This window comes from Lycium barbarum, chromosome 5 (genome assembly GCF_019175385.1).
Source record: "Lycium barbarum isolate Lr01 chromosome 5, ASM1917538v2, whole genome shotgun sequence".
Classification (NCBI taxonomy): Eukaryota; Viridiplantae; Streptophyta; class Magnoliopsida; order Solanales; family Solanaceae; genus Lycium; species Lycium barbarum.
The window spans coordinates 44,978,448-45,003,091 of NC_083341.1; positions in this window are offsets into that span (position 1 = coordinate 44,978,448).

The following is a 24,644-nucleotide window of genomic DNA, read 5'->3' on the forward strand; positions in this document are numbered from 1 at the left end:
ATCTTTTGAGACTGGACTGAAAATAATTCATGAGAAAGAAAAGAAATTGAACGATATTCCAGTAGGGAACTTAATGTCCACAAAATGGGAAGGATATGACAAGAAAATGGAGGGGAATGCAAGGGAATTTTAAGATGGCATTGATGTGCATGAAAAATGATTATGAGGAAGATAATTAGTAGTCCGAAGGATTAAAATGGGTTACATTCGAGGTTTTGTAGGAACAAGGTCTATTGGGGGATTCAGGGAAAGTCGACAAATGAGTTCTGCTGTGGCTTAACATAAAGAGAAGGTTTTCACGACTAACTCAAAAGAAATGATTTAAAGAAATGGTTATGGAATTGATTATATGTTAAGGTTGAGTTAAAGAATGTCATAAAAATAAGGGTTGTTCCTGTTATACTTTAGGATACTGGAGATATTAAAATGATTTTATATAAGTTAGATTAGTGAATTTGGATTACTTAGTTCCTACAGATCGGAAGTTGTCGGTAAAACGAAGTATAGTCAGAACTTATGTTTTCCGTTGATGCATAGATGATTACGTTGAGCAGAGCTACGACTAGTTAGAGAGTTAACCCGTACATTGAAGGTACAGGCCGACATTATAACCCATACATCTAGGGTGATTTTTCGAGTGCTTAACATGCTAATAATGTCGTGTTATGAGGTATATCATATAATAGTTGTATGTTAAGTGTTGAAGTCAAGCAAGTTGTAAAAAAAAAGTCGGCAAAAGTTATTTCAAGTTACGTTCATAAGTTTACCGAAATAGACGTCACTAAGATTTTCTCCAAATATACAGTCACGACCCAACCCCGTGGGCTGCGACTAGTGCCCGTGCTGGACACCCGTACGTACCCAGCAACCCAAACTAGAATATAAACAGAATATACAGATATAGAAGGCAATTGGCGTTACTAATTACCACAGATAAACAGATATAACGCGGGGAAGCCGATAAGGCTATCGCAGAACATATCAACCCAAAACATATACACAACCCACAAGTATGTCTACAAACCTCTACGGATAATAGCAGAATCATAAGATGGGACAGGGCCCCGTCATACCCCTGAATAACATATATATGTACAATGGAAAAGTCTGTACCAAAATATAGGCTCCGGACAAGAGAACCCTCCAAGACCGCAGAGTAAAATCCTACGCGGGCGGATCAGCAAATCGGTCGTCTGTACCTGCGTGGCATGAAACGCAGCCCCCGAATAAAGGGGGTCAGTACGGAATATGTACTGAATATGTAAAGCCTCGAGTACAGTAATAAAATCATAATTGGAACAGAACGTACAGAAAATGAGTGTAATGTCCAAAATATCAAATGCATATTTACAAAATATAAATAGTGTATGCAAAAACATATGCCATGTCCGGCCCCCCGTCAAGGGACTCGGGGAACAGCACGTGGTCGCCACCCCGATACTGGCGCCACAACACGTCATACTCCAGAGTAGGGAATAACTTCGTAACATATCATATCATATCATATCATATCATATTAGATGACCATATCATATCATATCATATCATATCAGAGTAGGCGTACATGGCACAGCATACTCCACAGCCCATGTACATGTATAAATGCCCTCTCACATCGAGGCACGGCGAACAATGCAGTGGAATACGCTTGATAACATATCCTGGCCCGGGCTCAGTGAAGGAAACTGTCACGACCCAACCCTGTGGGCCGCGACCAGTACCCGAGCTGGGCACCTATACGTACCCGATACCCCAAATTAGCATATTAACAGAATAATAATATAATAATAATATTAGTGGTCGCTACAGAATTTAGCAGAAAAGCAGACTTGGCACACATAGGCCGATAAGGCCATCACAGAACAGAATATCCCAAACATATGTACAGAACCCACACAGATGTATCCACAGACCTCTACAGAACATATCATAATCATAAGACGGGACAGGGCCCCGTCATACCCTGAACAAAGTACATATCCAGATAGCAGTGACAGACTGTACCAAAAGATGGGCTCTGTAGAAGAGAGCGCCCCAAATAGCAGAAATAGGATCCTAAACGTGTGGATCAGTGAACCTGTCGTCAGTACCTGCGCGGCATGAAAACGCAGCCCCCGAAGAAAGGGGGTCAGTACGAAATATGTACTGAATATGTAAAGCGGAATCACAGAAGTCAAATCATAATGGTTACAGAAAATGAGTACAGAATCCAGAGTGTCAAATGCATATTTCCAAAACAGACAGAATGCGTACAGAAACATATGTCATATCATATCATATCCGGTCCCTGACACGGGACTCGGCAGACAGAATGTGGCCACCCTCCCGACGCTGGTGCCACTATACAGAGGAATCAGAAAAAGGGGCGTGGCCCCGTATCATATAATGTCATATCAAAATGGTCATACAGATCAGATCAGAATAGGCGGACATGGCACATCATACTCCACAGACCCATGTACGCGTATACCTGCCCCCTCACATCGGGACGCGGCGAACAATGCAGAGAATTACGCTTGACAACATATCCTGGCCCGGGCTCAGTGTGGGAAACATTGGGACATCCACGAATAGAGTAGTGAGAGACTAATGCAATTTAAAAATATAATAAATGTTTGCAAAGACTCGATGAAGCGTATCAAAGACAAACAAATCCAATAGGGTCGGACGGAATCATAATAAATGTATTTCGGATATCATAATAAATTACAGAAGTATAACTTTCCCGAAGTCATTCCGAGTGTCAAAATAATTTATAATATTTAACAGAATATTTAAAATAATATTCGTTAAGCGATTAGTAGGGTAATTAAAACATTTCTTTCAAAAATCGCTTAAAAAGGAAGCTTTAACACATTAGGGGCAAAACCGTAAATAGCGGGCCCGCCTTGGGACAAACAAGGCGGCGGGCTCAAATTGTGCCCTCTAAGCATATAGTATCACCTAAAAAGGTTATACAAACATTCTATGATTTTCTGAATAATTTAGAGCAAAATTGCATAATTTCAGAAAAAGCGTATCAAAATGGTTCAATTTTACTGAAGGAAAAACTGAAATTTTGTCTTGCGGATTCCGAGGGCCAAGAGGTCCTTCGAGGCCCGGATCCGACCCTAACACACTAGGGGCATGCCAAGGGAAGAATTGGGGTTGCTTTACATACCTTTCGCGCTCCTTAAGCCTTTCCAAACTCACTTCCCGTTTCGTCGAAAAACTGCAATTGGTCAAGTTTACCAATTGTGAATTATTAATGCCATTATTTCAACTTTAAGCATATTTGGCTACCGAAATTTCGGCAGCACTTCCCCTATACATATGACACCCCGAGAATTCAACTCGGCTATAAATCATCAACAACAACCCAAACGACAACAACAATATCAACAATGAACATTAAAAACACAAATATCCTTCAACTAGTCATTTTTCTCACAAGTTGACATAATCTTCAATTCAACCCAACTTTCAACTAAGATCAATAATTTCATATTCAACAACCATCATGATCATGACCATATAGTTCTAGAAACATTTCATATCGTTTTCCTTAAGATATACACTCGATATACATGATATACAATCTTCCGCCAAAATCATAACTTATGCAAAACATCAAATCTTTGGCATACAACTTCATAACAAGTTTCCAACTTCCAAATTCATCAACCATAATCATAATTCACATCTTAACAACTTCATTTCCATAATATCACAAAATTATTCTAAAGTGACATAATCATCTACATTCCAACTTCAACCAAAATTCATTCAACTTTCATTCCCAATATAATTTCCATCATAACCACAACTAGAATGCAACATAAAATTCAACTCATATATGTATACAACATATATACACCCATGGCTACATATATATATACATACCCACTTTGCAAACTTCCTTATTTCCATAATTTCTACTCATTTCCACATACCACAACATAAACAAACCTTCATAACATAAGAAAAAGGAATTGATTCTTACCTTTTTCTACAAACTTCTTCACTTGAACAAGTTGTCAACTTGAAGAAATAAGTGCTCCTTCTTCCAAAACAATTACACCAAGTTGTAGAGGACACTTAATTTAGTAGGAATTCAACAAGAAAATAATTTTAGAGGCAAGATTTTGAGGGGTGATTTTTCTATAGCCAAACCCGAAATGCCCTCTTTTTGTTCTTGTTTTTCTCTTGTTTTTCCTCCTATTCTTTCTCTTGAAAGTTCTATGGAATTTGGATGATTAAGTGGTCTTTTATTCATTGACCACATGACTTAATTCCATGGGCTTGGATCCTTTTTATGGACCATGGCCGAATGGCTCCTCACTTGGGCCTGAATTTTTTTTTCATTTTTTTGGGCCAACTCGGTTGGTCCCGAGTTGGGCCTAGCCCACTGACCTTTCGACCTTAAAACGTTCATATCTCCTTGTACCGACGTCACCTGGGAACCCACGACCTATGGATGGAAAGCTAATTCAATTATCTACAACTTCTATTTCAAGGTATTTTCGAAATTCCAAACTTACAATACAGTTTTTGCCCCCCCCAAAGTCAGGTCACCCGAAAACGTTTTCTTAAAAATATTCGTTTGGAGGGTTTCCACTTTGATTTGGTCCAAAGGTACTTCATGAGTTGTGTTTAACTTTACATATGTGATTCATATGACTTTTCAGATGTTCCAAAAAAAATCTCGGTATGTGGGCCCCACCCCAGCAGATGCTCCGAGGTTCAAAAATACGGGATATAACATCCTCCCCCCCCTTTAGAACATTCGTCCTCGAATGTTAAATTAATCTCATAGGGTTTGAAAATACTTTGGGGGAGTTCATGTTTACAGACATCACATATGACACACAATTGATATTGGAATAAATTAAAGCAGGGATTTAAGGTTACCTGTGGGTATAGAGAACAAATGAGGATATTTCTTCTTCATTTCCTCTTCGGCCTCCCATGTCATTTCCTCCCTATTATCGTTCCGCCACAGTACCTTAACAGAGGCTACATCTTTATTACGAAGCCTCCTTACCTGACGATCCAAAATAAATACGGGCTACTCCTCGTACGATAGTTGCTCCGTCACCTGAATATCATCAGCAGGAAATATTCTAGAAGGGTCACCAACGCATTTACGAAGCATAGAGACATGAAATACCGGATGTACCGCTTCCAAATCAGATGGCAAATCTAGCTCATAGGCGACATTTCCAGTTTTTCGAACAATCTGATAAGGCCCAATATAACGCGGACTGAGCTTACCCTTTCTGCCGAACCGCATCACGCCTTTCATAGGCGATACCTTCAGGAATACCCAATCGCCTACCTGAAACTCCAACGGTCGACGCCGTTTATCCGCGTATGACTTCTGTCGACTCTAGGCTGCCAACAGTCGCTCCCGAATAAGTTTTACCTTGTCCACGGCCTGCTGGACCATATCTGGGCCAATCAACTCTGACTCGCCAATATCAAACCAGCCAATCGGCGATCTGCATTTCCTGCCATATAGAGCCTCGTACGGAGCCATCTGGATGCTGGAATGGTAACTGTTATTATATGCAAACTCAATCAATGGCAAGTGATCATCCCAGCTGCCTCTGAAATCAATAACGCAGGCCCGCAACATATCCCCCAGCGTCTGTATAGTGCGCTCGGCCTGTCCGTCGCTCTGAGGATGAAAGGCTGTGCTCAGACTCACCTGAGTCCCTAGACCCTCCTGAAACGACCTCCAGAAACGCGCCGTAAAATGGGCGCCTCTGTCAGAAATAATAGATATAGGAACTCCGTGAAGCTTCACAATCTCTCTAATATAGAGCCTGGCATAATCCTCGGCGGAATAAGTAGTCCTGACGGGAAGAAAATGGGCTGATTTCGTCAGCCTATCAACAACGACCCAGATGGAATCATACTTCCGTGGAGTGCGAGGCAAACCTGTAATGAAGTCCATATTAATAACCTCCCACTTCCAAGTCGGGATTTTCATCTCCTGCAACAGTCCACCCGGCTTCTGATGCTCAATCTTGACCTGCTGACAATTAGGGCACTGGGCGACGAACTCTGCAATATCCCGCTTCATGCCGTCCCACCAGTATAAGCATCGGAGATCATGGTACATCTTCGTAGACCCAGGATGGACCGAATAGCGAGCATAATGTGCCTCGCTCATAACCTGCTGCCGAAGGCCTGCAATATCAGGTACACACAACCTGCCTCTGTATAACAAAGTACCGTCCGGTGAAAACTCGAACGGAGTCCTCTCCTTATCATAGGCTGTGTCCCTGTACTGAGCTAAGACAGGATCTTCGTATTGACGCCGCTTAATATCGTCCCTGAGGGATGACTCAGAAACCCCTCGAACAGAAATCCGTGTATCTCCAGAATCGGCCAGACGAACCCCGAGACTAGCCAACTGCTGAATATCACGGGCTATCTCTCTCCTATCTGGCTGTAAATCGGTCAAACTGCCCATAGACTTCCGACTGAGCGCATCGGAAACAACATTAGCCTTACCCGGATGATACAGAATATCCACGTCATAATCTTTCAGAAGCTCTAGCCACCTCCGCTGTCGCAAATTAAGCTCTCTCTGCCTGAAAATATACTGGAGACTCTTATGATCAGTATAGATATCCACATGAACGCCATATAAATAGTGTCTCCATATCTTCAGAGCATGAATTACCGCTGCGAGCTCCAGATCGTGGGTAGGATAATTCTTCTCATGCTGCTTGAGCTGCCGGGAAGCATACGCTATAACTCTGCCATGTTGCATCAATACACAACCCAACCCCATGCCAGAAGCGTCACAATAAATAACATACCCGTCCGGTCCCTCTGGAAGAGTCAGAACTGGGGCTGTAGTCAGCTTCTCCTTCAGCAACTGGAAGCTCCGTTCACAAGCGTCAGACCACAGGAACTTAGCTCCCTTCTGAGTCAGCCTTGTCAAAGGCGCTGAAATCGAAGCAAACTTCTCCACAAATCTCCTATAATAGCCTGCTAACCCCAGGAAACTGCGTACCTCTGTGGGCGTCGTAGGTCTGGGCCAATTCTTCACGGCCTCAATCTTCTGTGTGTCCACCCGGACACCATCAGCTGCAATAACATGCCCCAAGAAAGCCACTGAAGACAGCCAGAATTCACACTTAGAAAATTTCGCATATAATTTCTGATGCCGGAGTACCCCTAATACCGATCTCAGATGATCTGCGTGCTCCGCCTCAGACCGAGAATAAACCAGGATATCATCAATGAATACAATTACAAACATATCCAAGAATGGCCTGAATACCCGGTTCATCAAATCCATGAATACTGCGGGGGCATTAGTAAGCCCAAAAGACATAACCCTGAACTCGTAATGCCCATATCGGGTCCGGAAAGCTGTCTTAGGGATATCGGCCTCTCGTACTCGCACCTGGTGGTAACCGGATCGAAGATCTATCTTCGAAAAACACTTAGCGCCCTGCAGCTGATCAAACAAATCATCAATCCTGGGGAGGGGGTATTTATTCTTTATAGTTACCTTATTCAGTTGCCGATAATCAATACACATACGCAGCGACCCGTCCTTCTTACGCACAAATAATATCGGGGCTCCCCAAGGCGAAGTACTGGGTCTGATGAAGCCCTTATCCAACAAATCTTTCAGCTGCTCCTTCAACTCCTTTAATTCTGCAGGCGCCATTCTATACGGAGGAATAGAGATAGGCTGAGTGTCTGGGAGTAAATCAATAGAGAAATCTATCTCCCGCTCTGGAGGAAGACCTGGAAGCTCGTCGGGGAAAACATCTGGAAACTCATTAACCACGGGGACTGACTGAAGTGTCGGCGTCTCTGCGTCCAAGTCTTGCACCCGTACCAGATGATAGATATAACCCTTTCTAATCATTTTCTTTGCCTTAAGGTATGAAATAAACTTACCTTTCGGCGATGCTGTATTTCCAGCCCAATCTAAAACTGGCTCCCCGGGAAACTGGAAGCGAACCACCTTATTCTGGCAGTCAACATTAGCATAACAGGAAGCTAGCCAGTCCATACCCATAATAACATCAAATTCAGTCATATCTAACTCTACCAGATCTGCCTTAGTATCACGGCCACATACAATCACAGAACAGTCTTTATAAACCTGTTTCGCTACAATAAAGTCCCCTATCGGTGTGGCTACCTCAAATGGCTCTATAGGTTCAGACATAATACCAATTTTACCGGCAACAAGAGGTGAAATATATAATAAAGTTGAACCTGGATCAATTAATGCATACACAGACCGAGAGAAGACCAATAAAGTACCTGTAACGACATTAGGAGATGCCTCCTGATCCTGGCGGCTGGCCAAAGCATAAATACGGTTCGAAGGACCGCTAATACCAGAAGCTCCACCACGGCCTCTGCCGCGACCCGGTGGTGCCGAAATACCCTGCCCCGTAGGGCGCATAGCCACTGACGAAGATGAAGACCCAGCGGCTGATCCGGTAGGCTGCGCTGCACCACCCGAACTACCCTTATACGGGAAATCTCTCACAGAATGGCCCTGACGGCCACAAGAAAAGCATGCACCGGTGGCTCTGTAGCACTCTCCCGTATGGTATCTGCCGCAAAAAAAACACTGAACCCTGGGTGGCCTCATCTGACCAGAACCCCTATCTGTCCGCGAACCTGAAGCCCTGGAGCTCTGGCCTGCTCCTGAATACCCTGGGCTATCGAATCTGCGACCTGCAGGCTGGGGAGGCGCGCTCTGCGCCGGCTGAGATGAAAATCTGCTAGGCTGCTGCGGCTGTTGGCGTTGTCTGCCCCGAAAGTCTCCAGATGACCTGGCCCTCTTGGGCTGTCTCCGATCCTGGCCCCTGTCAGGCTGGTGTCCTCCTCTGCCCCGATCCTCCATGCCCTGGGCATGGGCCTGGATACGGGCAATGTCCATACCGGGCTGAGCAGCCAATACTAAGCAGCTATCAACAAAATACCGATCCAGCCCCATAATATATCTATGCATCCGGTCCGCCATAGTAGCCACCACAGTAGGTGCATATCGGGCCAAGGAATCAAACTCCAAACTATAGTCCCGAATACTGCGGCCCTTCTGCCTCAATAATAAGAATCTATCAGATCTGGCTCGTCGCAACTCTGGGGGCAGAAAGTGTCCAAGAAATGCCTGAGAAAAATCGCCCCAAACTGCTGGAGGAGCGCCGTCCCCCTCTGGATAGCCCCCATGACTCGTACCAGTTTGCCGCCACATCATATAACCGGTACGAAGCTAACGCGACCGACTCTGTCTCGGAAGCATTAATCAAATCTAGAGTGCGTCGCATCTTCCTAATAAACTCCTCAGGATCCTCCTCGGGCTTTGTCCCGAAGAACTCTGGAGGGTTACAAGTCAAAAACTCACGGGCTCTCGAACTATCACGCCTGACTGCCCGGTCACCTCCCGGTCCATGCCCCTGAACCTGCCCTGCCACAAGTCTAGTCAGCAACTGGACTGCCTCTCTCATAGACTGATCCTCAGTGCCTGGCCGTGGAGCTGGAGGCTCAGGTACTGGAACTGCGGGAGCTGGCAGTGGAGCCGTCCCCCGATCTGTAGCTACGGCTGCCCCAATCTCCTCCACGAGTGGCGGTGTAGAAGAACCCTCTGTCTGGGGCAAAGTCTCCGGAGCAATATATACCTGGGCCCTGGTAGTCCTCTGGACCCGGCTAGTCTCTCCTACGGCAACTGACTTGGCCTTTTGGGCCGCTGTCGCCTTTTTTGGAGGCATATCTGCAAATATAGCCACTCGTTAGGAAGGGGTCATCCTGATAACACAGCTCTATCGCACGATCTAAGACAGAAAGAAGGGTAGTATCCTAAATGCCCTGTAGCCTCCTGTTTATAGGTGTGGTGCACAACACACCGATAAACAAGACTCTACTAGACACGGTCTGTGGACATTCCGAGGACGAACCGCTTTGATACCACTTTTGTCACGACCCAACCCCGTGGGCCGCGACCAGTGCCCGAGCTGGGCACCTATACGTACCCGATACCCCAAATTAGCATATTAACAGAATAATAATATAATAATAATATTAGTGGTCGCTACAGAATTTAGCAGAAAAGCAGACTTGGCACACATAGGCCGATAAGGCCATCACAGAACAGAATATCCCAAACATATGTATAGAACCCACACAGATGTATCCACAGACCTCTACAGAACATATCATAATCATAAGACGGGACAGGGCCCCGTCATACCCTGAACAAAGTACATATCCAGATAGCAGTGACAAACTGTACCAAAAGATGGGCTCTGTAGAAGAGAGCGCCCCAAATAGCAGAAATAGGATCCTAAACGTGTGGATCAGCGAACCTGTCGTCAGTACCTGCGCGGCATGAAAACGCAGCCCCCGAAGAAAGGGGGTCAGTACGAAATATGTACTGAATAAGTAAAGCGGAATCACAGAAGTCAAATCATAATGGTTACAGAAAATGAGTACAGAATCCAGAGTGTCAAATGCATATTTCCAAAACAGACAGAATGCATACAGAAACATATGTCATATCATATCATATCCGGTCCCTGACACGGGACTCGGCAGACAGAATGTGGCCACCCTCCCGACGCTGGTGCCACTATACAGAGGAATCAGAAAAAGGGGCGTGGCCCCGTATCATATAATGTCATATCAAAATGGTCATACAGATCAGATCAGAATAGGCGGACATGGCACATCATACTCCACAGACCTATGTACGCGTATACCTGCCCCCTCACATCGGGACGCGGCGAACAATGCAGAGAATTACGCTTGACAACATATCCTGGCCCGGGCTCAGTGTGGGAAACATTGGGACATCCACGAATAGAGTAGTGAGAGACTAATGCAATTTAAAAATATAATAAATGTTTGCAAAGACTCGATGAAGCGTATCAAAGACAAACAAATCCAATAGGGTCGGACGGAATCATAATAAATGTATTTCGGATATCATAATAAATTACAGAAGTATAACTTTCCCGAAGTCATTCCGAGTGTCAAAATAATTTATAATATTTAACAGAATATTTAAAATAATATTCGTTAAGCGATTAGTAGGGTAATTAAAACATTTCTTTCAAAAATCGCTTAAAAAGGAAGCTTTAACACATTAGGGGCAAAACCGTAAATAGCGGGCCCGCCTTGGGACAAACAAGGCGGCGGGCTCAAATTGTGCCCTCTAAGCATATAGTATCACCTAAAAAGGTTATACAAACATTCTATGATTTTCTGAATAATTTAGAGCAAAATTGCATAATTTCAGAAAAAGCGTATCAAAATGGTTCAATTCTACTGAAGGAAAAACTGAAATTTTGTCTTGCGGATTCCGAGGGCCAAGAGGTCCTTCGAGGCCCGGATCCGACCCTAACACACTAGGGGCATGCCAAGGGAAGAATTGGGGTTGCTTTACATACCTTTCGCGCTCCTTAAGCCTTTCCAAACTCACTTCCCGTTTCGTCGAAAAACTGCAATTGGTCAAGTTTACCAATTGTGAATTATTAATGCCATTATTTCAACTTTAAGCATATTTGGCTACCGAAATTTCGGCAGCACTTCCCCTATACATATGACACCCCGAGAATTCAACTCGGCTATAAATCATCAACAACAACCCAAACGACAACAACAATATCAACAATGAACATTAAAAACACAAATATCCTTCAACTAGTCATTTTTCTCACAAGTTGACATAATCTTCAATTCAACCCAACTTTCAACTAAGATCAATAATTTCATATTCAACAACCATCATGATCATGACCATATAGTTCTAGAAAAAATTCATATCGTTTTCCTTAAGATATACACTCGATATACATGATATACAATCTTCCGCCAAAATCATAACTTATGCAAAACATCAAATCTTTGGCATACAACTTCATAACAAGTTTCCAACTTCCAAATTCATCAACCATAATCATAATTCACATCTTAACAACTTCATTTCCATAATATCACAAAATTATTCTAAAGTGACATAATCATCTACATTCCAACTTCAACCATAATTCATTCAACTTTCATTCCCAATATAATTTCCATCATAACCACAACTAGAATGCAACATAAAATTCAACTCATATATGTATACAACATATATACACCCATGGCTACATATATATATACATACCCACTTTGCAAACTTCCTTATTTCCATAATTTCTACTCATTTCCACATACCACAACATAAACAAACCTTCATAACATAAGAAAAAGGAATTGATTCTTACCTTTTTCTACAAACTTCTTCACTTGAACAAGTTGTCAACTTGAAGAAATAAGTGCTCCTTCTTCCAAAACAATTACACCAAGTTGTAGAGGACACTTAATTTAGTAGGAATTCAACAAGAAAATAATTTTAGAGGCAAGATTTTGAGGGGTGATTTTTCTATGGCCAAACCCGAAATGCCCTCTTTTTGTTCTTGTTTTTCTCTTGTTTTTCCTCCTATTCTTTCTCTTGAAAGTTCTATGGAATTTGGATGATTAAGTGGACTTTTATTCATTGACCACATGACTTAATTCCATGGGCTTGGATCCTTTTTATGGACCATGGCCGAATGGCTCCTCACTTGGGCCTGAATTGTTTTTTCATTTTTTTGGGCAAACTCAGTTGGTCCCGAGTTGGGCCTAGCCCACTGACCTTTCGACCTTAAAACATTCATATCTCTTTGTACCGACGTCACCTGGGAACCCACGACCTATGGATGGAAAGCTAATTCAATTATCTACAACTTCTATTTCAAGGTATTTTCGAAATTCCAAACTTACAATACAGTTTTTGCCCCCCCAAAGTCAGGTCACCCGAAAACGTTTTCTTAAAAATATTCGTTTGGAGGGTTTCCACTTTGATTTGGTCCAAAGGTACTTCATGAGTTGTGTTTAACTTTACATATGTGATTCATATAAATTTTCAAATGTTCCAAAAAAAATCTCGGTATGTGGGCCCCACCCCAGCAGATGCTCCGAGGTTCAAAAATACGGGATATAACAGAAACATTGAGGCATCCACGAGTGGAGTAGTGAGAAACTAAATGCAATATAAAACAAAATACATTCACAAAGACTCGATGGAATATCTCGATAACAAATCTTAATAATGAAATAGCACGATAATCATAGTGTGTGTAGTTCAGATATCACAATAGGTTACATAAAAAAATCTTTCTGGGATCGTTTCCATGTTCCAAAATAATTTATAAGACTCAACAGAATACTTGCAACAATTGTCATTTAGCAGTTAGAAGGGTAGTTAAAATGTTCCCTTTGAAATCGCTCGAAAATAGGTCAATACACAATAGGAGAGAAATCAGGAATAGTGGGCCCACCTCGGGTCAATTGAGGTGGTGGGATACATTAAGCTTATGGAGTCGTCTATGAAGGTGTTAGGGAATTCCCATATCCTCTTAGGTAATTTATAGACGCTTACACTATTCTTTCAACAAAGCATGGAACATATGATTCAATTCTATTGAATGAAAAAGGGTTAAATTTAAATTTGGATTTCTAGGAATAGAGTCGTCCCCGAGGCTCGTATCCAAACCAATTAGGTCTAAGACATGCCAAGTGAAGGAAAGGTAAAACTTTACATACCTTATACGCTCCTTACCCCTCTCCGAACTCAATTCCCGTTTCCTCCAAAATCTACAATTGGTCATAATTACCAAATATCAATCACAAGCCTTTAGGAATTCAATCTTAACTCATACTTGTCTACAGAAATTTGGGCAGCATCTTCCCTATACATACAACATCCCCGAGATTTAACTCGGCCCCAAATATCAACAACCATACCAACAACAATACCAACAACATCAACAATTGAATTAAAACGCATGAATAGTATTCTTCTCCACATAGTGCGACAACTTCCAATCTAACTTCACACTTCCAAACCAATATCAATGTTTTCATATTCATTTACTAATCAAGATCATTCCAATACAATTCGGAAGCATTTCATATCATTCTACAAAATATTTACAAAATATACAAAAATTCCACCAAAACCATAATTTATCCGAAAACTTCTAATCTTCGACATAAATATTCATTACACATTTTCATCTTCCAATTTCATTAACAATAATCATAATTCGCACCTTAACAATTTCATTTTCATCATTACATAAATCTACCATAAAATCACAAAACTTCCCATAACAATTTAACAACCAATCTTTCATGCTAATATGGACTAGCATTCTTCCATTGACACCACAAGGCTACAACAACACAATTAACATCATAAATAAAATTGGTTCATCCTTCTACACACACATGCACACCCACGGCTCACCCCCCTTATTTCCAACTTCAACCAAAACCTTTAAACTTTCATTTCCAATGTAGAGTTCACAACAACCACAACTAGAATACTACATAAAATTAACTCATTTTTGCCTACACAACAACACATGCACACGGCTATATATATATGTATATTCATCATGCAACTTCCATATTTTCATGAATTCTTCTCCTTTCTACATTCCACAACATAAATAAAACCTTCATAACACATAAAAAGGAATTAATTCTTACCTTTTCTTCCTAGCTTCTTCACTTGACCCAAGTGCCAAATCTACGAAACAAGCGACTTATCTTCCGAAATAACTACACCACGTTGTAAAGGACCCTTGAATTAGTAGAAATACCACAAGAAAACAATTTCTGAAGCAAGATTTTAAGGGGTGAAATTTTGGGGTCATTGGTCGAATGGCCTTCAACTTTTGCTCTTCTTCTTTTGTTTTTCTCCTTCTCTTATTTCTTGAAGCTTCTAAGGATAATGATCCTCTTTTAACTAATTTAACACATGGAAAATTTAATAACCCCATGGGCTTGGGCCATGTATGGCCGACCACCCTCACTTTTGGGCCTTATTTTCTCTTTTTTATTTTGTTTGAGCCCAATTGGTTATGAATCTTGTTTTGTAATTCCCGAAACTAATTTCCAAAATTCCAATTTTTCCCTTGGCCTTCCTCAATATTTTCACATTAATATTTCATGAACAACACACATGTATTAATTAAAATCAACATGTAACTTTATTTCTTACAAGTCAAAATTATTTCAAATTTTTCCAAATAGACAAAAACACGGGTTATAACATCCTCCCCCCCCCCCCCCCCCCTCCCCCTTTTGAACATTCGTCCTCGAATGTTAAATTAATCTTATAGGGTCTTGTAAGTATTTTTAGGGAAGGTTCCTTATATGGGCAGCACATACAACTTATTAATTAATCGGTATAACCAGTTACGGAATTTAAATTACCTGTAGACATAGGAAACAGGTGAGGGTACTTCTTCTTCATTTCCTCTTCAGCTTCCCACGTCATCTCCTCCCTGTTATTGTTCCGCCACAATACCTTAATGGAAGCTACATCTTTATTGCGCAATCTCCTCACCTGGCGATCCAGAACGGCTATAGGTTGCTCTTCGTAAGACAGTTTGTTACACCCCGTAAGAGTTTGTGCTATTTTAATTAAGACAAGAAAGAATGAGTTAAGAAAGTTCAAGGAAAGTTAATCGAGTTAGTAAGAATATCATTATATATATATATGGTTGCCTTAAGTATCCCGAGGTGACATCGTAACCTAAAGGATTTGAAATCGCGTTATGAGCGTATATGAGGTAATGTGAGTGCCCTTTTAAAGTATTTGAGATTATTAGTAATGATATAGAAGATGGATAAAAGATATGAATATATTTTTGCGATAGGAGTTTCGTCGAAGCTTCGTTAGTTCTCCAGTTACGTTTAAGGTTATTGTGATTCTCCGGACCCTTCGAGATGTGTATGGATTGTTATGTATGTATATGAGTATGTATATGTATGTATATGAGTATGTATAAGAGGTTACATGAGGGTCGGAAGAGGATTAGAAGTAAAACGAATCTGAACGAAATGAATCCGAACAACTTCAGAAAAATCTCGGACCAGATTTTTAGCCCATATTGTTGGAGGCATATCTCCTAGTATATGAGGAGTTTTAAGGTGTTTCAAAAGCCTAAAATTAATTTCATCGAGTCTAGTTTTTAACGCAACAAACCTCACGTCAAAATGATATCGGAATAAGGATATATGGACGATGAAAGTTGGGCTGGCGGGGCAGAAACTTGAGACCCGATCCAAGCACTCATATTTTGGCCCATGAGTATGTTTCGGCCCATGAGGCCCATTAACGTTAAAATATATAGTAGATTCATTTGAGGGCTGATCAATTTCAGCTCATATCTTCCAAAACATTAGAGAGAGAGAGAGAGAGAGAGAGAGAGAGAGAGAGCTTCTAGGCTAAGGAAGCCATTTTGATTAAAATCCGAGCTCCGAATCCCGAAGCTCATGAAGAGAAAAACATTGTACGTTGCGTTGCCTTCAATTTGAGATAAATATTGGTCTTGGGGGATGAAATTTTCGTGGTGGAGCTTCTGATAAGGTATTTATAAAATTCCTTTTATGTTATTAAAGTGTTTATTTAGAGTTTTAACGAATTAGAACGGAGAAAACAGCATTATAAACTCGTTTGTTGTTTTGTTGAAATTTATGGGTGAGGGGCTGTTTTAATTGAAACTGATGGACTGATTTTAATTAATATTTTGGTTGTTGTAATCATGGATATGTGAGGAGAGTGAAGGAATTTAATGGTTAGAGTTGAAATGAAGGTTTTTGCTTTATGAAGAAAAGAGGAATCTTTGCATTTTAGTGCGATTTGTGGTAGTTATGTATATTGTTGTATGGGTTGTTGTTGTTGTTGTTGATATATTGAGCCGAGCTAAGTCTCGGGGATGTCATATATATAGTGGAAATGCTGCCGAAATTTCGGTAGGCAAGTATGTAACAAGCTTGGGCTATTGAAAGGCTTGAATTTGACATTTGGCAAACTTGACCATTTGTAGATTTTTGACGAACTTGAGGCTCGATTTTGGAGACGTATAAAGGGCGGAAAAGGTATGTAAAGCTTATCCTTTCCTTCTTTGGCATGCCCTAGGTCTACTAGATTGAGATTTCGGCCTCGGGGACCATCCTGCTCATCGTAACCCGAGATTAGTTTTCGTTACTATTCATTCAATAGAATTGAATTATAAAAGGTGCATTTTACTAGAAAAGTGGTTGGACTTCCAAAACTTTTACAAATGTAACCCGATCGTTCTAAAACTTTCCTGGATGACTCCGTAGAGTCTAATGGGCGTGATTCTCGTCCGCCGCCTCGACTTGGCCTGAGGTGGGCCCGCTATCCCCGATGCCTCTCTTATTGTTCTGTTTGTCTTATTCCCGTACGGTAAGTCAAGGGAACTCATGGTTATTGTTCCGACTACTAAACGGGAGATATTTTATCTATCCCGAGATGGATTTTAATGATTATTGACCCAATTGTGGGGACCGAAACCCTGACATGTGATGTACGGCTTTAGCCAATGTACTCTTGTTCGGAGTTCGCCGGTAACTCCTGGTTATTATGCTGTTCACTATATGATAGGTGTTATGACCACCTTCATGAGCATTATAAAATGTTTTTGACATCTAAAGCGTTTTTAAAAATCTTACCTTGAGATTCTGGACAAACTACTTATTTTCTTTATTTTCCGATATACGATTTTGGTATACCTGAGTCCTGTGTGATGCATGATCCTGGCATGTGTGATTATGTTTGGAAAGTGATAATTTGGCATTTTGTCTGGTTATCTTCTGTGTTACCGAGTCCCGGGCCAGTTATGTGAATATGCGCATATGTGATATTGGTCGCTGGACCCTCGACCGCGGCGTGCCCGACATTGACTGCTGGACCCTTGACAGCATCATGCCGGACGTGTGGCATTGACTGCTGGACCCTTGACCGCGTCTGCCGCACTTGTGATTATGCCGACATAGACCGCTGGACCCTTGACCGCGGTATGTCGAACTTGTGATAGAAAACCGCTGGATACTTGACCGCGGTATGTGTGATTGTGACCGCTGGACTTATAGCCGTGGAAATAGTGCGTTGATTCTTCTATGTGTGTGAAACAAAGATGTTTTCAAAAAGAAAGCAAACATTTTGTCATCCCGATTGTCGTGTTGATTTCTCTGGAACTTCTTTTGCCTGTTGTACGCCGGATACGACTCCTTAGTATGCTGGCTATTGTGCTCGGTTTCTATATATCGTATTTCAGTTGTGACTTTGCTTTTTGTGTTGTATGCTTTACATACTCAGTACATATTTCGTACTGACCCCCTCTTTTTGGGGGGCTGCGTTTCATGCCCACAGGTACAGATTCTTGTTTTGGTGACCCACCGGTATAGGATCTCCATCCTGCAGTTCGGAGTGCTCCTCTTGCTTTCGGAGCCGACGTTTTGGTATATACTCTTTTGGTGTACATGTTTATGTTGTTCAGGGTACGGCGGGGCCCTGTCCCGCCATATGTTTCTGTCGTTCTGTATTAGAGGTCTGTAGACATAGACGTGGGTAATGTATAGTTTTGTCTGGATGTGTCATGTGATTTGGGTTCGGGCGGCTCATCCGCCGTGACGACCCTATCGGTTGCATATATGTATGTCTTAATACGTTGTGTATGATCTGAAAGCCTTGCCGGCTTCTCTGTAGGGTATATGGTTGTAGGCACCCGTGTGGAGCCTCGTTTGGTATTTACTTATATACAGGCCATTTGTATGCTGGATTTGGTAACGAGCATGTTGGGGGTGCCCAAGTCGGGCACTAGTCACGGCCCACGGGGTTGGGTCGTGACAGAAGTGGTATCAGAGCAGTTCCGTCCTCGGGTTGTCTACACACCGTGTCTAGTAGAGTCTTGTTTATCGGTGTGTTGTGCACCACATCTATAAACAGGAGGCTACAGGGCATTTAGGGTGTTACCTTTCTTTGGATCTTAGATCGTGTGATAGAGCCAGTCATAAGAAGTGAAATTCCTCTTACTAACCTTTGATTTTAGCTGAAGAATGATATCGACAAAAGAAAGTGGCCGATGATATTGGAAGCTACACAATACGCAAGTAAGTTATGGTACGAAAGAGGCGTGTCGGGTAAGGTAAGAATATTGGAATTTGATTGAAATGTGAGATTTGAGGATGAAAGAGAAGGTGGATAGAAAAGTACAACAGAACAGATCGTTAAAGGATCAGGTACGTCTCGAGGTGCCATATGTGAGGTAAGTCCCGACACCTTTATACTTTTATTTGAAATTGTTAGCCCTGTGTGGCTATGATACGATGTGATATGATGTGTATATACGTATGTGTGTTGGCCCTGTGAGGCATGGTCGGTATTTCCTGTGTGCAGGTTTTGGGATAGTAAGAAATACAGAGGAACCTCTGCCCAAATTTTTCCAGAAATATGAATAGGAAAATGAGATATAAGTTCTTAGCATGTTTTGAAAGTCGATACCGATAGGGAAAATCTATTATGTTGGATTAAAGTCTAAGAGATACCCTCCATGTCATTCGTAAGAAGCATCATCCTTACTTGGGAAATTTTATTTTGGGAAAGCATATATGATCAGTAAATTTCTGGAGATCATTTCAGGAGGGATTGGAGACCCAGGTGAATCTGAGTAAAGGGGTGATAGAAGAGTTGAGTCAAAAATAGAGAAACGACACGAGATAATATGCTTGAAGTGTTATAAGTGGGATTAAGGGAAATTGCGAAATGGTTTAAGTGAGATGGTCAGAACGAGCTAGTTACTAGAAGACAGTGAATTTAAAGAGAACGAGCAAGAAGAACTCGACTTAAGCTTCAAGTATAGATGGATATGGTAAGTTGCAGTCGATTACGGAGGTAGTTAAATCGTGTCTACTATATTTGGAAGATCAATATTAACAGATGTCAGGTGGAGAATGGCATTAGGCTAAGTAAAGAAAGGCACGGCATGATAGATGAGTTCAAGTTACAAGTGATTTGTTATAAGATCACCAGAAGCGGTATAATTATGTAGGACTAATTTGACATTCGGGGACGAATGTTCCTAAGGGGGGGAGGATGTTACACCCCGTAAGAGTTTTTGCTATTTTAATTAAGACAAGAAAGAATGAGTTAAGAAAGTTCAAGGAAAGTTAATCGAGTTAGTAAGAATATCGTTATATATATATATATGGTTGCCTTAAGTATCCCGAGGTGACATCGTAACCTAAAGGATTTGAAATCGCGTTATGAGCGTATATGAGGTAATGTGAGTGCCCTTTTAAAGTATTTGAGATTATTAGTAATGATATAGAAGATGGATAAAAGATATGAATATATTTTTGCGATTGGAGTTTCGTCGAAGCTTCGTAAGTTCTCCAGTTACGTTTAAGGTTATTGTGATTCTCCGGACCCTTCGAGATGTGTATGGATTGTTATGTATGTATATGAGTATGTATATGTATGTATAATAGGTTACATGAGGGTCGGAAGAGGATTAGAAGTTAAATGAATCTGAACGAAATGAATCTGAACAACTTCAGAAAAATCTCGGACCAGATTTTTAGCCCATATTGTTGGAGGCATATCTCCTAGTATATGAGGAGTTTTAAGGTGTTTCAAAAGCCTAAAATTAAGTTCATCGAGTCTCGTTTTCAACGCAACAAACCTCCCATCAAAATGATATCGGAATAAGGAGATATGGACGATGAAAGTTGGGCTAGCGGGGCAGAAACTTGAGACCCGATCCAAGCACTCATATTTTGGCCCATGAGTATGTTTCGGCCCATGAGGCCCATTAACGTTAAAATATATAGTAGATTCATTTGAGGGCCGATAATTTTCAGCTCATATCCTCCAAAACATTAGAGAGAGAGAGAGAGAGAGAGAGAGAGAGAGCTTCTAGGCTAAGGAAGCCATTTTGATTAAAATCCGAGCTCCGAATCCCGAAGCTCATGAAGAGAAAAACGTTGTACGTTGCGTTGCCTTCAATTTGAGATAAATATTGGTCTTGGGGGATGAAATTTTCGTGGTGGAGCTTCTGATAAGGTATTTATAAAATTCCTTTTATGTTATTAAAGTGTTTATTTAGAGTTTTAACGAATTAGAACGGAGAAAACAGCATTATAAACTCGTTTGTTGTTTTGTTGAAATTTATGGGTGAGGGGCTGTTTTAATTGAAATTGATGGACTGATTTGAATTAATATTTTGGTTGTTGTAATCATGGATATGTGAGGAGAGTGAAGGAATTTAATGGTTAGAGTTGAAATGAAGGTTTTTGCTTTATGAAGAAAAGAGGAATCTTTACATTTTAGTGTGATTTGTGGTAGTTATGTATATTGTTGAATGGGTTGTTGTTGTTGTTGTTGATATATTGAGCCGAGCTAAGTCTCGGGGATGTCATATATATAGGGGAAATGCTGCCGAAATTCGGTAGGCAAGTATGTAACAAGCTTGGGCTATTGAAAGGCTTGAATTTGACATTTGGCAAACTTGACCATTTGTAGATTTTTGACGAACTTGAGGCTCGATTTTGGAGACGTATAAAGGGCGGAAAAGGTATGTAAAGCTTATCCTTTCCTTCTTTGGCATGCCCTAGGTCTACTAGGTTGAGATTTCGGCCTCGGGGACCATCCTGCTCATCGTAACCCGAGATTAGTTTTCGTTACTATTCATTCAATAGAATTGAATTATAAAAGGTGCATTTTACTAGAAAAGTGTTGGACTTCCAAAACTTTTACAAATGTAACCCGATCGTTCTAAAACTTTCCTGGATGACTCCGTAGAGTCTAATGGGCGTGATTCTCGTCCGCCGCCTCGACTTGGCCCGAGGTGGGCCCGCTATCCCCGATGCCTCTCTTATTGTTCTGTTTGTCTTATTCCCGTACGGTAAGTCAAGGGAACTCATGGTTATTGTTCCGACTACAAAACGGGAGATATTTTATCTATCCCGAGACGGATTTTAATGATTATTGACCCAATTGTGGGGACCGAAACCCTGACATGTGATGTACGGCTTTAGCCAATGTACTCTTGTCCGGAGTTCGCAGGTAACTCCTGGTTATTATGCTGTTCACTATATGATAGGTGTTATGACCACCTTCATGAGCATTATAAAATATTTTTGACATCTAAAGCGTTTTTAAAAATCTTACCTTGAGATTCTGAACAAACTACTTATTTTCTTTATTTTCCGATATACGATTTTGGTATACCTGAGTCCTGTGTGATGCATGATCCTGGCATGTGTGATTATGTTTGGAAAGCGATAATTTGGCATTTTGTCTGGTTATCTTCTGTGTTACCGAGTCCCGGGCCGGTTATGTGAATATGCGCATATGTGATATTGGCCGCTGGACCCTCGACCGCGGCGTGCCCGACATTGACTGCTGGACCCTTGATCGCGTCATGCCGGACGTGTGGCATTGACTGCTGGACCCTTGACCGCGTCTGCCACACTTGTGATTATGCCGACATAGACCGCTGGACCCTTGACCGCGGTATGTCGAACTTGTGATAGAAAATCGCTGGATACTTGACCGCGGTATGTGTGATTGTGACCGCTGGACTTATGGTCGTGGAAATTGTGCGTTGATTCTTCTATGTGTGTGAAACAAAGATGTTTTCCAAAAGAAAGCAAACATTTTGTCATCCCGATTGCCGTGTTGATTTCTCCGGAACTTCTTTTGCCTGTTGTACGCCGGATACCACTCCTTAGTATGCTGGCTATTGTGCTCGCTTTCTATATATCGTATTTCAGTTGTGACTTTGCTTTCTGTGTTGTATGCTTTTCATACTCAGTACATATTTCGTACTGACCCCCTCTTTTCGGGGGGCTGCGTTTCATGCCCGCAGGTACAGATTCTTGTTTTTGTGACCCACCGGTATAGGATCTCCATCCTGCGGTTCGGAGTGCTCCTCTTGCTTTCGGAGCCGACGTTTTGGTATATACTCTTTTGGTGTACATGTTTATGTTGTTCAGGGTACGATGGGGCCCTGTCCCGCCATATGTTTCTGTCGTTCTGTATTAGAGGTCTGTAGACATAGACGTGGGTAATGTATAGTTTTGTCTGGATGTGTCATGTGATTTGGGTTCGGGCGGCTCATCCGCCGTGACGACCCTATCGGTTGCATATATGTATGTCTTAATACGTTGTGTATGATCTGAAAGCCTTGCCGGCTTCTCTGTAGGGTATATGGTTGTAGGCACCCGTGTGGAGCCTCGTCTGGTAATTACTTATATACAGGCCATTTGTATACTGAATTTGGTAACGAGCATATTGGGGGTGCCCAAGTCGGGCACTAGTACTGGAAATATTCTGGAAGGATCACCAACACATTTGCGGAGCATAGATACATGAAATACCGGATGTACTGCTTCCAGATCAGATGGTAGATCTAGCTCGTAGGCGACATTCCCAATCTTTCGAACAATGTGATAAGGCCCAATATATCGCGGACTGAGCTTTCCCTTTTTACCAAATCGCATTACGCCCTTCATAGGCGACACCTTCAGAAATACCCAATCACCAACCTGGAACTCCAAAGGTCGACGTTGTTTATCAGCATATGACTTCTGTCGACTCTGGGCTGCTAATAACCGCTCTTGAATGAGTTTCACCTTATCAACCGCCTGCTAGACCATATCTGGGCCGATTAATTCAGTTTCGCCAACATCGAACCAGCCGATTGGTGACCTGCATTTTCTGCCATACAAATCCTCGTACGGTGCCATCTGGATACTGGAATGATAGCTGTTGTTATAAGCAAACTCAATCAGCGGCAGGTGATCATCCCAGCTACCTCTGAAATCGATAACACAGGACCGCAACATGTCTTCTAACGTCTGTATAGTGCGCTCGGCCTGCCCGTCGCTCTGAGGATGGAATGCTGTGCTCAGACTCACCTGAGTTCCCAATCCCTCCTGAAATGATCTCTAGAAATTCGCTGTAAACTGGGCACCTCTGTCATTGATAATAGATATAGGAACTCCGTGAAGTCTTACTATTTCTTTAATGTATAGTCTTGCATAATACTCAGCTGAATAAGTAGTTCTGACTGGAAGGAAATGGGCTGATTTTGTCAGCCTATCCACAATAACCCATATGGAGTCATACTTCCGTGGAGTGCGAGGCAAACCTGTAATAAATTCCATATTAATTATCTCCCACTTCCATGTCGGAATTTCCATTTCTTGTAAAAGTCCACCCAGCTTTTGATGTTCAATCTTAACCTGCTGACAATTCGGGCACTGGGCAACGAACTCTGCGATGTCCCGTTTCATGCCATCCCACCAGTACAGGCATCTGAGATCATGATACATCTTCGTCGATCCCGGATGAACAGAATAACGGGCATAGTGTGCTTCGCTCCTAACCTGCTGTTGTAGCCCTGCAACATCAGGAACACACAATCTGCCTCGATATAACATTATTCCATCTGGTGTAAACTCGAATGGAGTCTTCTCCTTTCCACGGGCTGTGTCTCTGTACTGTGCTAAAACAGGATCTTCATATTGGTGCCGCTTTATGTCTTCCCTAATAGATGATTCAGAAACCCCTCGGACAGAAATCCTCGTACCTCCAGAATCGGCCAGACGAACTCCAAGATTAGCCAGCTGGTTGATATCACGTACTATCTCTTTCCTCTCCGGTTGCAAATCTGCCAAGCTACCCATAGACTTGCGGCTGAGTGCATCTGCTACAACATTAGCCTTGCCCGGATGATATAAAATATCAACATCATAGTCTTTCA